Below are 16,539 nucleotides of genomic sequence, written 5' to 3' on the forward strand. Positions count from 1 at the left end.
TAGAGGGAAGACAGGACGCGCGTTCCACGACGCGAGGTCGGTAGCATGCCCAACGAAAGCCAACGGAACGCGATCGTGCAAGTGCTCCGGCTTCGCATCGCCTCATGGTTCCATTTAGCGTCCCAAAACCAAATATATTGCTCAAGGTGTGCCTTGCGTTTTTCGTAGAAATAATTTCTTTATCATGTACATTAAGACGAAAAGTTGAAAGCTCACTAGTGTGTATCGCCCGCAAAGTATGTCTTTTAGTGTGATTTAACTCTCGTACGGCAGGGTCCTCGCGCCGTTGCCGGTCCACCTCGCCCGTTGACGATCGGGCGAGGTGGCTACATACAACTACTACTACTACACTTTAAGAAAAACATCTGGCGTTCTTTCGTTCTGCTTTTACAAAACATCTGGCGTCTTTCGTTGGTTTATTTCATCAATCAACGGCGTTTTGAACAAATTTTTTATTGTTTAATCACGCACAGGAGAAATCTCACCAGGCACTACCTTGGAGGTAAACAATGGCTGCTAATGGGAATGAGAGACAGAAGAAGTCGGCTTTTAGCTAACACTTACACTTCTACTTCTACTAACGTTTCCTACTGGAACATGCCAATGGCTGCTAATGGGGAATGAGAGACAGAAGAATTCGGCTTTTAGTTAACGCGCACGCTGCGAATTTTTTATTGTTCAACAACGCACAGGAGAAATCTCCCACCGGCACCACCTTGGAGGTCAAAGCGTAAGACTTGTTACGGACTACTACGATGACGACGACTACGAGGGACGAACGGGTGCCGCCTTAAGGAGCTTCGCCCCTAAAAAAAACAGGCACATTTTACAAATGTATCGTGTTTATTCCGATAGTAGTACCTAAAAATAGTACAGATCAGCTAAACAAACGTCTTCAAACTAATGCATTACCTGACCATAAGCATTTTCAGGAATGCATACACAACGGCACATATTCGTACAAACTGAATTATAATGAGTTTATTGAAACATACCATTGCTATGTACAAAAGAAAATAGCACTCTCGCATTATGCATGCCGTAAAAAAAAGTACGCAACGTCCGCACGCACAGAAATTAATCCGGTAACGGAAAACAGAAGCAGGGATTATGTAACACAATTGCGCGATGTCGGCATCATTCTCAACACATGGAACATGGAACATGCAAACATGGAAGACAAATATTCGCACTCTGCAGGCTGTACAAGCTCAGGCTCTCAGAGTTTGCCTTGGCTTGCCAAAATACGCGTCGACTGAAGCGACTATTTCCATCGCCCAGGACCAACCTATGCAAACGCACATTGTGATGGAAGCCTTGAGAGCTCATATCAGGCATTTTTCCCGGGCCCATTGCCACCACTTTGTAACATTGCCTTCAAAAAGACCACGGGCATCGTATTGTGCAATGATTGCGAACCATTCTGCCCACCTTCCGTCAGGCTTCAGCATCGCATCTAAGCCAGCGATACCTCCTTGGTGCTTCATTGGCCGTGAAGTGCACCTCAGCGTACCGGGAATCAGAAAAAAATCTGACCTCTCATCTCCAGTGCTGAAACAGCTAGCTCTGATTCTTTTACACGAGAAGTACGCTGTTCATGTGTATGTTTATACCGATGAGTCCACTACCCTCCAGTGTTCATCCGGAGCAGTGGTCGTCCCAGCGAAAGCTATTAGCGTCAGTTTCAAGACAGACCACCCAACGACATCGACGGCAGCAGAACTTGCCGCTCTTCGCGCTGCACTTTGTGTAGTCAACCGCGAACAGCCTCAACGATGGTCAGTCTTCTGCGATTCGAAGGCAGCCCTGCAATCTTTGCTATCAGCCCTTCGGCATGTACCATACGAGCAGTTGGTCTTCGAGGTTAGATATCTCCTCCATGCTTCGTTAAAGGACACCACGTGGCATTTCAGTGGCTGCCAAGTCACTGCGGCTTGATAGGCAATGAAGTCGCCGACAATGCTGCTCGATCAGCTCTTCAAGGTGACAGGCTCGAGACAATACCCCTATCAAGGACCGATGCTGCTAGCCAACTTCGAGTGGCCGCACAAGAAATGACTTCCTCCGCTTGTACTACAGCACGCAGACTGCACAACCACCACCGCCACTGCCGTACCACTTTACGTCTTCAGACACCTACGGGACTACGCCGAAATGACGCCACTCTGCTTTGCCGTTTATGGCTAAGAGTGGCTTTCACAAAGACATTCTCCTTTCGAATCCAAATGGCTGACAACCCGTTTTGTGACAACTGTGGTAGCGAAGAGACACTACAGCACATCTTCTGCGGCTGTCCTCGCTACAATGTGCAGAGAAAATCCCTCGCAGTTGCTCTTGCTCGTATAGATCCCAGACCGATGACGGCAGAAACCATTCTGGAAAGTCGTCGTGAGAGGTCATCGCGGTTGAAAGTGACGAAGGCAGTGCGCAACTTCTTGAAGGCATCAGACTTGCACCTGCAGTTATAGACTAACGACGTTAGCATGACTGTGAGATGTGTCTGACTTTTTGTGCGTGCGTGCTCTCCTTCTCTCTCTCTCTATCTTTATATCTCCCCCATCACTACCCCCAGTGCAGGGTAGCATACCGGTCCTTCTAGACTGGTTAACATCCCTGCCTTTCGTTTCTCTCCTATTCCTTCCTTCCTTCAACATAGAGTAAACATTAACGAACATTTTACAAAATGTATCATAAAATACTCTTGAGGATATTCACAGGGGACAATCAAACAAGCACGAAAGAAATCAACCCCAACAACAGAAGCTCTATGAGTATTGTTCTCAAAAACAATGTTGCCCCGATTGTCCACAACAGCTAGGGCATAGCGATGTTTAATGGTGTAGGCGGTGGCTTCCACATAATACACTCCTGCTGCTTGGCCATAGCTGCACTGTAGCTCCTTGCTTCGATGTTTCCTGAGTTTGACGTGAAATTCGGGGTGCGTGTTTCTCGGTAGGGATTCGATGATGCATATTCCGAGGAATTTGACATCGCTTGTTCTCGTTGAACGGTGGAGCGTAGTGGAGTTGTCTCATGATGCGATGGCCAGCTTCAGTGGTGGTGAGCCTGCGGTGTTGTGATGGCGAATGTGCCTCAGTTAAATTACATAAGTATGGTCCATTACTACGGCTCATAAGACAGAATCAACGTGCTTAGGAACATTACCTTCAGCATTCTGGGTGCTATTATTACCATTTTTCAAAGTTTTCTACACCACTAGGGTGCACAGCTGACCAAGAAGAACTAGAAAAATAACGCGTCACCAAAGACTGCTATAGACCGCCCGCAGAAGCCAGAGAGAAAGAGCCTTCCGCGGAGCCGCTGCGGAAGGAGAATCTTGGAAAGAGAGAGAATACACACTAACTACATGTTCGGTTTGTATTCCCCAAGATTAGGAGAGGAGAGCACAGTATCACCGCTGTCGCTGCCTTCAAAAGAGTCGCAGTTGCATCGCAAGGCGAAGCAATGAATGCGATAGCAACAAATTGTAGTGTTATACGAAGTGAGGCTGGCAGCTAACTGTTTTATATCCAATCTCGCGAAACTAGAAAATGCTGGTGTAAGAGAATACGACCGCTCCAGGGAGCGATGCTCTGCGAATAGTCACTTCGCGTTGAGAGCGCGGCATGTAGAAGGGTATACGACTTGCCCCCTGCGATGGCTGTCAAGATAGCGCGCGCGCCAGCGATCGCGACCGCGCCCTTAGATTCAAAGTTCAAAGTTGCCCCTTTCCCCTCGCGTCTTCGCGTCCTTTTTCATGCTCGTTAAAGATGGGTGGGGCGTTTCCTGTCTGCTTCGACGGCAGGCCTCCCGAGCGGGGTGATGTTATCGCATGCACCCTCCGAGCGACGGAAACGGGACGGCTCGTTTGATCTTTGCTTCGGCCGCGTTTGTCGCCCCCACTCGCACGCTCTTAGCCGCGGTAGAACACACGATGCGCGGGGGGATTTTATCGATTGGGATTTCATACGGGAGGAACATGACGGCGACGGCAACGGCAAAAACCCGTCGAGGCTGTCCATATAATTGCTATCGCAATAATATTGAGAGGTTGTAGAAGGCCTATTAGAGGTTATATTGAGAGGTTGTAGAAGGCCTATCCCTGGAGCAGTTTTGTAGGATTACAAAGCTCGCAGGATAAGTCCGGTCATTGATGGTGACTCTCGCCGTGCAGACACCAATCGGCGTTATCAGATGGCCTCCAGCGGTGCGGATTTCGGGGCCTTCCCAAGCGGTCCTAACTTTCTTCAACTTCGTGGCGAAGGGCCCACTGATGACGCAATAGTCGGCTCCAGTATCGACGAGAGCGGTGACGTTGTGGCCGTCGATGAGAACGTCGAGGTCGCTAGTTCGTCGTCTTGCGTTGCGGTTGGGTCTCGGCGTCGGGTCACGGCTGCGTCGGTTTGTTCCGCTGCTTCCATATTGCGTCGTCGGGTCTTCTTCGGTCCGCAAGATCTCGTCGTCAGGGGTCTGTCTGGTTCGCGTCGTGTTCTGAAGGTTTCGTCGCGACGTCGTCGTCGTCGGCGGAGGATCTTCGGTAGTTCGTCGTACAGCAACCGCACTTCCATCGGTTGCTGCCCTTAGTTTTCCGGATACGGGCTAGGCGACCGGCCCCGGTTTGGACCAGTGTACGGCCGGCGGTGCGGTGACATGTAGCGGCCGGGCGGCGGCGAGCGTGAAGGACGTCGTTCTTGCCACTGCGTTCCGGTTAGGTAGTCGTCGATGTCGCGAGGCCGTTCGCCTGGCTGCGGTCGCGGCGCATTGATGGCGAATCCTCGTAGTCCCATCTGTCGGTACTGGCAGCTGCGGTACGTGTGCCCGGCCTCCCCGCAGTGGTAGCAGAGCGGGCGGTTGTCAGGGGCGCGCCAAACGTCGGTCTTCCTCGGGGTGTAGTGCTGGCCGCCAGGTGGGCGGTAGGGCGTCGATGATTGCGGCGGTGTCTGGCGACGGAACTGCGTCGATGCGGTGTCTTGACGCGGGCGCGGCGGGGGAGCGTAGCGTCGGGCTGCAGCAGCGTAGCTCAAGGCTTGCGGCTGAGGCTGTGGCGGTTCAAGGGTGCCCAGCGATTGCTGGATTTCTTCTCGAACGACGTCTGCGATGGAGTCCACTTGAGGCTGGGGTGAGGGCAATAGCTTGCGCAGTTCCTCTCGTACGATCGCTCGGATTGTTTCGCGCAGGTCGTCGGAGCCGAGCGCATGAACAGCGGGGCTGTCTTGGATTGATCGGCGATTATATTGGCGGGTGCGCATTTCTAGCGTCTTCTCAATGGTCGTGGCTTCTGAGACGAATTCCTGGACGGTATTCGGTGGATTCCTCATAAGTCCAGCGAAGAGCTGTTCCTTTACTCCTCGCATGAGGAAACGAACCTTCTTCTCTTCAGGCATATTGGGGTCAGCGTGGCGGAACAGCCGGGTCATTTCTCCCGCGAAGAGCGCCACGTTTTCGCTCGGCATCTGCACGCGGGTCTCGAGCAGAGCCTCAGCCCTCTCTTTGCGAACGACGCTCGTGAACGTGGCGAGGAACCTGGCGCGAAATATGTCCCACGTTGTCAGGGTTCGCTCTTGGTTCTCGAACCAGGTACGAGCGGTGTCTTCCAAGGCGAAGTACACGTTCCGTAGCTTGTCGTTATCAGTCCAGTTGTTGTAAAGGGCGACGCGGTCGTACCTTTCAAGCCAACTTTCCGGGTCTTCGAGCGGTGACCCACGGAAGGTAGGTGGCTCCCTCGGCTGATGTAGCAGCACAGGTGCAGGCACCATGGGTGCTGTCGCCGTCGCTAATGTGGTGGGCATGGTCGGGGTCTGCCTGGTCTTGTCGTGTAGAGGCCCGTACTCCGGTGGGAGTCTGGTCGGTGTCTTCTTGACGGTGTGGGCACGGCTCACGGCTTGACGGGGGCGTCCGGATCATGAAGGAACAGCACCTCCACCAGATGTCACGTGGTCGTGACGTCGACGAAGACAGCAGTCGGCGTTTTCAAGAGGAAACTGTTTATTTGGCCGAACTTGTGGCCGGGAAACGGAAAGTTGATTTACAGCAATACACACGGTATGCAATGATAGCGGCGAGCAGAACGTCGACCGTCGATCAACTGACAAGCGGTCACGCGCGTCGGCTTTTATACAGGCGCTATCGAACTTTCCAGCAATATCGCTGGTGGCGACGTAATCTCTAGACAAAGCTGGAACATTCGCGTGCGGGGCGCAATCTTAACAAACCGATCTACTACAATCGCGACGCTTTTAGAACACTACTTCGCGGACAGCGTCGAGCGTTGATAACCGTCCCTGCCGGTCAAACCCAAATACATCAAAACAAAACAAGAAGTGGGCGTGGCAATATTCTCAGTTTTTCTAATGAGCGTCTCAACGAGTCGGTTTACGCTATTTTACATAGGCATTGAAGTTTCTGTGGTCTTACCTTAAGTGCCCAATTGTCATGGCTATTAGGGGTTACCCGCCGAGGTGGTCTGGTGGTTATGGTGCTTGACTGCTAACCCGTAGGTCGCGGTGGCCGCAGTTCGATGCCAGTGTGCTTATATTTAAGTTTTATAACACCACGTGGTCGAAATTTCCGGAGCCCTCCACTATGGCGTCTATCATTATCATATCGTTGTTCTTTGGGACGTTAAACTCGGCAACTATTATTAGCTCTTGTGAGTGCCGATTGCATCATGTTCCTATGCTTATTCGCTGTGTTTGATACGAAACGCTTTTCTATTTTACTTATTCGTTTTTCTTTCTTAGTCTTCTGTAAATATTTTTACTGTTAATAATCACCAGGTAATCGGAGCTTAAGTATCAATATACTGTGAATAGCGGCGCCGTTCTGCGGCACTTCGTGCAACTCTAGGAGGGTTGCACAGGGGCGTGGCCCGCGAGATGGCGCCAGCGTCGAAAAGTCACTCGTTTCGAAGCACGATCGCTAGTTCTCTCGTGTTCCTAGGACACGGTAACATATTCAGGTCCGGGTGGAATGCGAGTACACGGACGTTTTTGGTCGATCGGCTAGGATTCCATCAATCGAGACCGTAGGTGATCTCTGGGCGCGCAACTGCCCGACGCGCATCGTTGGACCCTGCAGCAAAGACCATTTTCGATCGCAAGCGGCCTGGGCTCAAGCACGAACGAACTATGCCACTTGTGTCACCCCACAGCATCTTGCAAACGGTGAAGCTCTTCCGCACAAAGAGAATTTATGAAGCGACACTACCGCGGCGACAAAAATAGTTCGTTCGAACACTGAGCAAGGGGAATGTGAATCATGAGCACCACTCACATTTTCGACGACGGCGCGGCGGCCGTCTCCGAGGTCTCGAATTCGTGGCTGTTGAACCCATCCGCTAGTCACGTAACTGCGGGCGTCCATCGATTTACAGCCTTTAAGCTCGTCGCTTGTTGTAAAGCTTGTGCCGTCAACAAGAGAGAGAGAGATAAAAGCGAAGGAAAGGCAGGGAAGTTAACCAGGTTGCACCCGGTTTGCTACCCTACACGGGGGAGGGGGAAGGGGAGAAAAAAGAATAGATAGAGCAAGGAGGAAAGAAGGAACAAGTAATACGCGCACAGTGTTCACCGCACACACACAGACAGTCACAACCGAGAAATATTTGACATCGCTTCCTCTGCGGTTGTCTAGAAGTAGGCGTTAACAAAGGCTTGCAAGGACTGGCTCCAAGGAATCCAGAACTTGCAGAGCACATTGAGCTGACGGAGTTGTCATTCCGTTGAGGAGAGTGCGCATCGTGGTCATGAGAGACCTCAACACAGCGAGGACTTGTAGGTTTTTGTCGTGGCAATCATCTGTGGACGATGATGTACATTGCGGGCCATTCTGCATCGGCTCTTTATGACTGCGCAGGGGTGGCAGTGAGGGCCACGCGACATCCGCCACCGCTTTCAAAGCCTCTGCGTCTTTTCGGCTCTCCGACTGTGATGCAGTGGGCGGTGGTGGTGGCGGCAGTGGTGGTAGCTGTCGCTTCGGAGAAGTCTGACGGTCTGTCGGAGTAGGAGATCGCGTTGTCCGTCCAGATCGCACCGCAGTAGCCTTAGACGGTCGTCGCCGACGCGAGCGTCGTTGTCTATTTCTCACCACATCAGCGGCCTCTTTGTGCGTTGAGCCGTCCCGTACCATCTGTCTCATGACGCTCCATTCCTTTTTCACCAATGGACAGTCCCTTGATGAGGCTTCGTGTGATCCATGGCAGTTGGTACATTTCAGGACAGTTGCTCGGCAGGATTCCGCACTGTGTGGCTCTGCACAGAGGGGGCAAATCGCCACGTTCCTGCAAACTCCGCTCACATGACCCATTTTTTGACATTTACGGCACTGGAGTGGTCGTGGTGTAAATGGACGGACCACGTGACGAAAGTGTCCGACCTTCACGTGGGATGGCAATATGTCGCCTTTGAAGACAATCTTTACGCAATGCGAGTTGCCCAGACGTGAGACTAGGACTATGTTGCTATGATCACTAACTTCCTTGATGAGCATTGGAAGGTCGCCACAAGGAATGGAGATGTCGACATCGTATATGACGCCTACCACCATGTCCTTGTTAAGTGGAAGGTGAGCTCGAACCTTTATACCGTCGAAGTCTGTGACCCTGGTCAGAGCAAGCAGAGATGCCTGGTGTATAACATCGATGGCCAAGACATTCTTGCGGGGGTTGACTCGAACATCCTTGATTTCGTTTGGAGCCAGAGACTCGAGTTTCCTCGAGATGGTCTGCCGATTCAGGTGTCTCAGATTGTCCGATGGCGTAACAGGCACAAATAAGACGGTGTAGTTCGTTGAAGCCACCTTCGGCTTCACAGTAGATGCGGTTGAAGCTGATGAAGCACCCATAGATCTTCGTTTTGGTTTACGACTGTAAACAGGCGTGAATCCATCGTCGGAATCGTCACTGCTCGCCGAATACAGTTCGGTGGACTCACTGTCGGCGTCGCTGAGTTCGCTGTTCCGTTTCCTCGAGGGGCCCGCCGACGGCGGAGGCATGCTGGAGGGTGTGGAAGCCAGTCTACTTCCAGTGTAGCCAAGTAAAATACCGATGGCTACGCGAGGAACATGACAAATCACCAAAAACTGTCACCCGGTAAACAAAGCGCTGTGCAAGAGGCACACTTCGTCGTCGTCCCGCCGTCAACAAGGTAGTCCTTAATGTCTGTGAGCTCGATGCGAGGATTACACTTCACGTCACACACAGCTTCATCGCTGCTGAAGTCGAAGGCGTCGATGCCACCGCAAAGGTAAACCTTATGTTCGTAGCGAAGTTTTGCCGGACCCCGGAGGTGACGCGCGTAGGCCCCCAGCCGCATTTCAACCAGGTACCGTAGCGGCATGCACACGGTCGCGCGCACCACCTCTGACCGCTGCTCGCCGCTTTGAAAGGAGCGCGCCACCACGGACCGCAGACATGGCGGCGGTGGCAGACGCCGCTAGCGCCCCAAGCGGATGACGTCACTTGCAACCCTCTTATAGAAAACGTCTTACACGTTTTCTGGGCTGCAGATGTTCTCCCATAAAAGAAAGATTGTTAGAACATCGCGCATTACTCAGTACGTCGCTTTACGCCAGCCGATAAGTAGAATATAAAAGTAATTGTAGTTTTATATCCTCTACGTAAACAAGATGCGTCGCAAAGAATGTCACTACCAGCGTTCTCGCTGATGTACACCTACCTGTCCGGTGATCGGGTATTGCGGAAACCGTGATACGTTTCCGGGCAAGGTAGAACTTAACAACGGTATTTGCACGATTGTGTGGCGGCTTCTTATTGAAGATGGCAGCCCGCTAGCTGGTCCGCAAGCAGAGCATCGACTCCACCCAATTACAAGAGCGGCAAGCGAAAACCGTTATCAGCGAAGTGTATATAAAGAGCTGTCATGGTAAGCAGTTAAAGCAACCCCAATAAGTTGTTTCGAAACAAAAGTAATATACATTCAGCAAGAAATACAAAACTTTGGAGATACTAACTGACATTGCATTCAAATGAAACAAAATTGGTCGCAGTTAATAAACTTTCAAGCGAACATTTTCGTGCATCGGCGTTTAGTGCTACATTACCGCATATACAGATATATAATAAAAATTTCCGAATGTATCGAAGTATCTTATAAGATACAATTGGAATGTATCGTATCGGATAAAGTCGGCGTTGTGGTATTTTCTATCTGTATCTCAAACACTTCTTGCCCGAGTATCTTGTATCGTATCGCGATACAATTTCAAAGTATCTTTGCCCAGCCCTGTGCGGCATTATGAAATAGGCATTTATGAAATCGGAGCTTATGAAATGGCACGCGTTCCGAAACTATTGTTTCTTCTTTTTAAGACCATGAATATCACTGCGCGGATACGTCATCACGACGTCACTAATTTTAGGGTCCTTTCTCATTAAAACCACTTTTGCGCAATGTGGCGCAATATAGGTTCAGGTAACTGGCTATGTAGAGTCTCCAGTTAGAGCACTGCACGGGCCCGGCCCGGCCCGCGGGCCGGGCCGGGCCGTCCGAAGCGTTTTTCGGCGGGCCCAGGCTGGGCTCGGGCTTGAAAGTGCGGGCCCGGGCCGGGCCCGGGCTTGAAGCTGCGGGCCTGGGCCGGGCCCGGGCCGGGCCCGGGCTTGAGGCTGCGGGCCGAGCCGGGCCGGACTCGGACCCGCTCATTAAAAGGCGTAAGTCGGGCCTTCGAGCACACGCGAACGTTATGCATTGCATGGTCTAAGGTATACTGCGCCAAGCTGAAGTGACACGTGCAAAGAGATGGCTCTTAGTAAAGCTTAGCAATAAAAATAGAAAAACAGTTGAAGTGCTATTTTTTTTCCACCAATATAGATATAGATTGGCACTGCATATCTTCACTAACGTTTCGTCTGCGGGACCAGGCTTTGTCAAAGTAACAAGTACATCGTGGTGGGTTTTCTTATAAACACGCCAGATCACGTATATATATATATATATATATATATATATATATATATATATATATATATATATATATATATATATATATATATATATATATATAATATCGGCCCGACCTCGTGTGCTGCCTGGGTATATATATATATATATATCTATACACCGCCGCCATATATATATATATATATATATATATATATATACCCAGGCAGCACACGAGGTCGGGCCGATATTGGTTTTACGGCGGCTGTGCGGAGCCGTTGACTTTTGCCGGCAAAATAGGGCCGACTTTGCGGCCTTTCAGCCGATGATTGTCTTTCACCGGCAACACTGGGCCGAGTTATCCGGCCTTCTGCCGTCTTCCCGCCGATACCGGCTTAGCCGATTTCTTTCACAGGCAACACTGGGCCGAGTTTGCCGGCGTTTCGCTGTTCTTCCGCCGATATCGGCTTAGCCGATGGCTTTCACCGACAACATTGGGCCGAGTTAGCCGCCGTTTTGCCGTACTTTCGCCGACATCGGCCGAGCCGATGGTTTTCACCGGCAACATTGGGCCGAGGATGCCGTCATTCTGCCGTGCTTCAGCTGACACCGGCGGAGCCGATGGCTTATCGACGATGTTGGAACTTTTTTTGTCTCCCTTCAGACAGTTATACATGCCCTGTTGAGAACGTCCTCCTGCGTCGCGGCGCTCCAAGAGTCCTCGTCACCGACAGATGTACGGCTTTTACGGCAGAACTAACGCAAACCATCTTGAAATATAGCCACACAAGTCACCGACGGACATCACCCGCAGGCGAATGGCCTCTCCGAGCGGCTAAATGAAACCCTCGCCGACATGCTGGCAATGTACTGTACGTCGAACACATGACATGGGACGCCATAATATCTTCCGCACATAACCTAAAGTTAACACGGCAGTGTAAGAAACGGCGCACATATAACGCCGTTCAAACTAGTTCACGGAAGCCCCCCAACGACGCTGGACGCCGTGTTGCCGGCCCTCAGTGACGAGAATAACCTCGACGTTGTGCTCTGCCTTTAGCCCGCTGAAGAAGCCCTGCAGCTCGCCCGCCTAGGATACAATCGTAATGCAATAGAGCATTAGGCGCTTGAATATTTGTAGCTTAAGCTGTAGAATACCGCTACATGGATTGCTCTACTAGCACAAATAACAAAGTTCAAATATTGTACCGTGCTAATGCCGCACGTACGACTCGGTGCGCGAAGTATCGCCGACTGAATAGCTTGCATTCTCTTATTAGTTTCTGCTACGACAATGACTAACAACTATCACTAGCACAGTCACTTTTCTACCAAAAAAGGTGGTCTTTAGAAGAATAACTGACTGAAATTAGATGGCCACTTCGTTGACCATTTGGTCAACGCTATCAAAAATGTTGAAACGTTATAACACATACTAATAACTTCATGCGCCAAATTCGAAGTACTTCTGCTTCGTAAATGTTTTTGCCACTGGTCGGCCGACTTCACTAATGTATCCAGCATCAAAATTCACCCAAACATTCCCGCACGAATGCTTTTAGCGGAAGAAGTTTTATGTGAATACTAATTCTGTGCATAAATCGAGCCTTTAATCATATTTATAGCGCTATATCCTTTCAGCCGCTGAATGTGTGGCGCCAGCGCTCATATACTACACGGACAGTTTCCGATCTCTGTGTTTACACATATTTACTCACGCGCGTGTTTAGGTGACGCGTAACAAGCGCATTTGCTTCAGTGATGTCACATAATTTTACTTTATGAAAATAGTAAAAAGCTCAGCAAGGCGTCTTGCTGAGCTAGTTGGTTCATTACTTGAGAAAAATAAGTATGGTGCAAAAAAGACCGGGCGAAGTGAAGACACGTTTAGTCGTTTGAATGTTTACAAATCAACTAGCCCGCTGACCATCTTTAACGAACTGACAAACACCTGTTTGCCACGTGTTTGTCAGTTCGCATTTGCACTTCGTTGCCGTCCATTTTGTGACATACATATCTTTTTCAAGTAAAAATCTCGCTCAACGATTACTTCCCACGTGCTTTCAGAAACAGTCGCATAAAATTATTATTATGGAATGTGAAATACGATGAAAAATGCGGCTACAACGTGGTGTACGAAAAGTTTTCATGTAGCGACATGTGGCAACAAGTGATGCATTGAAAATTCGACGAACGCCTTTCTCAAACGGCATGCCCATAGACATGCTGGGGCACGGCCGGTCTAGAGGCGCGCGCTCGCGAGCGCGCGCCTCCAGACCGGCCGTGGCTGGGGGGATCGCACACCATTGTGGTAGGCTGAGCCGTGCTTTCAAGAAGGGAGAATTCGCATTTTTAAAGACGATAGTCTTTCTTGGGGAACTTAGACGCAGAAATTTTGGTCTGTCTGTCTGTCTTTCTGTTTGTCGGCACGGCACCCGATTCAGCCAACCGGCCAAAGTTGAACCACTTGCTTACCGCCCACCCATCTTGAACTGGTACGGCTGTTCATTCTTGTGAACGTTGTCGATCAAAAAGTAAATATTACGCATATCTGAGGCGTAACATCATTAGGTAAGTATTAGGTGGTGTGTTCCTTTAATAGAAAATACATAGATACATAGATACGCCATTTTAAAGAATTTGATGGTATGCGTTTAACGTTGTGACAGTAACGCGTCTATTAAAAGATTGCCACAGCTGAAGCGATCAGCGGTCCAAGCCGAGCAAGCGCGAGCGCCAACAACAACCGTCTTCGTCTTCTTCTTTCGCAGGCGTTCTTGTCTGCGCCCTACCATGTTACAAATCACTCCCCCGCGGAAAAGGAGCCATCCTGGCGACCTAAGGAACAGGTACAACTGGTGGGTCATAATGCGGCTTCAGTCGATCGACGTGAACAGTCTCGCGGCCGCGACGACGGCGGTCCGTAGATGATTGAACAGGCTCAATCATATAGTTAACTGGGAATGCTTGACGTAGGACGCGGTAGGGGCCTTCATACTTAGGCAGTAGCTTTGTGGAAAGGCCAGGAGCGGAGGAGAGAACGCGAAGCCACACCAACGTTCCAGGCGAATACGACTGAGGAGGCAGGTTTTCGTCGTGACGGTCATTCTGGCCCTACTCGCCCTACAATGTTACAACCCTAGTTTCTTAAAGGGGCCCTGCAACACTTTTCGAGCATGCTCAAAAAGCGCTGCCGATCGGTAGTCGAGGCTCCCGAGAACACGCGAGCCAACTATTATAGCGATGCGCACGGCCTGGAATTTACAATAAATTCTCAGTCAGCTGAAAATCGCTCCCTCTTCTCTCGACAAGTGATGTATTAGTCCGCAAAATATGACGCGATTGTCGGCAGTTCCACCATTGGCTGATGTTATAATCACGATAACACCCTCATTATTACTTTCGTTGTTAATTTTGAGTTCAATAAGTAGATAATATGTATGTTTATATTCTGTTATTGCGTTAAAAACACCGAACAAACATTAATATTAGCACTTCCGGTCTCACCGACAGCTCGTCTGCTCGTAGTTGCGTGGTTCCGTTTTCTTCGCCATGCGCAGTGCCGAAAACGTGAATATTTCTGTGCTTTTGACCATCGCCGGTTGCTGTTGAGAGTGGCAGCCGTTCGAGTGTTGCCTCGTCAGCTGGGAACTGCATCGTCGGCACGTTCTCACGACCGACCGAGGCAGCCGTGCAGCATGTCTCCGATAACAATGCTGGCGTCCGGTAAAGGCGGCGCTTCGGGGTCGTCTGCCAGTGCCGTCTTACGAGGCGGTGTATCGGAGTATGGGCCGAAACCGATCTCAGCTGTCATTCATTCCAAACGAGCGCGCAGGTTTGCTTCCGTGGTTGGCAAAGCGATGAAAACACTACGGCGTTCGAGGTGCACACCCAACATAACCAAACCGACGGCGCAGTTTTCAAGCACGCGCGATACGGCTCCGCTCGACGAGAACGACGCAAGCCGACCGGAAGTGGCGGCACAGACCACGTGGTTGCGCCCAGACGTCAGAGAGAAAAAAGTGAAGAAAAAATTTCCGCCGGCGCTCTTGGGCGGAGCCTCGCTCGTCTGCGCTCCCTCCCTCGACTCGCTGCCTAGCTCTCCGCGCGCTCGCTGCGTTGAGTTGAGGGAGAAAGCTGCGGAACGTGATCTCTATAATTTGGTAACACCACTTAGACTTGACGGATTCGAAAAATTTTTGCGGCATATGACTCGTGAAGAGTCATACGTCAATAATGAGACTATTCCAATATAACTAAGAAAGGTGTTGCAGGGCCCCTTTAAGTTGCGCAGGAATGCGACTGCGCTGAAACTTGTCTTCCTCCGTGCCCTCTGCACAAGCTCATGTTGTGTTTCGGTTTCGGTTCAGTATTGCATTGTACGAATGACAGGGGGCGCCACTCTGGCATTCCCGTTTTACCCAGGCGACGTGTAAGTAAGAGAGTTTGTGGAGAGTACTCGTTGAGTGCGGACGTTTCTTCTCCTTCGGCGCATCGCGCCAAACAGCGTGTTCGGGCTGGCCGGCGTCCCCACCGGTCGCGTTGGTCACCGCCGGTCTTCGCCTGCCGCTGCACCGGGACTACCAGCCCGCAACACAGCACTCATGTTTCCCGACGTATTGCCAGATGGCGTCCATATCTCACGCAGCGCCTCTTCTATCGTCTTTAGACGACATTTGCAGCGAAGCACGCAGATACGCGGCCAATTTTTTTTTTCGTCTTCTTCAACCTCTACCCCCCCCCCCCACACCTCCCTCCCTTCCCCTCGTTCAGCGTCATTGTCGCGAAACTCGCTTGACCAGGCAGGGTAGTGTAGCCGTCCAGACGGAGGGACAATCGTAGCTGCGGGAGCAGGTTTTTTTCACTCGACCAGCAGAATTCTTCAAGAAGTGCGGTGTGCGGACATGTGTGGTGGAAAGTCAAAATCGTGCACGAGTCGGATACGCGGCAGCATTCCGGCATTATTTTCGGCAGAGATCACCGCAGCGAGAAACCAGTGGCCCCCGGCTTCCATGTTGAACTCGCTCACCTCATATAAGGCCGCGTGTTCACTACTGTTACGTGTCATCAGATTTTTGTTCTCTTCTTATCGCGTATTCTCTATTGACCATCGTGTTTTGTGTATTCTGATATGGTGCGCTTGCATTTTTTATTCGCGCGTGTTTTTAGCGATCCAACGGGCACACGTGAGTGGTTTTTATGCACGATTCCTTTCTGTTACAATCTTGCCTTTAGATTAGAAATGCGTGCGTGTCTATCTTGTTGAGATGTAGAGTTCATGGGATCTTGTGGTACCGCTCGCAATGTTTCCCGCGTCGCGTGCAGCAGTTTATCCATCTTCTTGGCCCTTAAGATATCTCTGAAAAATTGCAATCCCCGCTTAAAGGATAACGCTAATTTAATTGCCAGTCATGTGTTGCGAATACCTACCGTTCCTTGGTGAACTTAATAAACGTAGTGGGGGGGGGGGTGCTCCTCTGCTCGTAATTAGCTCACGCGTATACACAATCTTCTAGTGTAGTTGCCACTCTTAATCTCGCTTTTTCGGCAAGCCGCCTAACGTTATCTTTCTTTTCTTCGGGTCCGTCTTTAATCCTACTTTAATGCTGCCTTCGTTTACATCTCCAGAATTTTTTTCGTGATT

At 50.5% G+C, this 16,539-nt stretch overlaps 1 protein-coding gene across 4 annotated transcripts in view; it reads right to left on the reverse strand.

Moving 5' to 3' along the window:
- The window catches only part of LOC119394153 (myosin light chain 1), a 520,807-nt gene that overhangs the window by 385,636 nt on the left and 118,632 nt on the right, over nucleotides 1–16,539 (reverse strand). Inside the window, exon 7 of one of the 4 annotated variants that reach the window (XM_049415664.1) lies at nucleotides 2,499–2,510. The exons of the other annotated variants lie outside the window; for them this stretch is intronic. The gene's annotated coding sequence lies outside the window, so the exon portion shown is untranslated. Of the gene's footprint in view, nucleotides 1–2,498; nucleotides 2,511–16,539 lie in introns of those variants that run through there. 4 annotated transcript variants of the gene reach the window in all.

Source organism: Rhipicephalus sanguineus, chromosome 5 (assembly GCF_013339695.2).
Source record: "Rhipicephalus sanguineus isolate Rsan-2018 chromosome 5, BIME_Rsan_1.4, whole genome shotgun sequence".
NCBI classification, from domain to species: domain Eukaryota; kingdom Metazoa; phylum Arthropoda; class Arachnida; order Ixodida; family Ixodidae; genus Rhipicephalus; species Rhipicephalus sanguineus.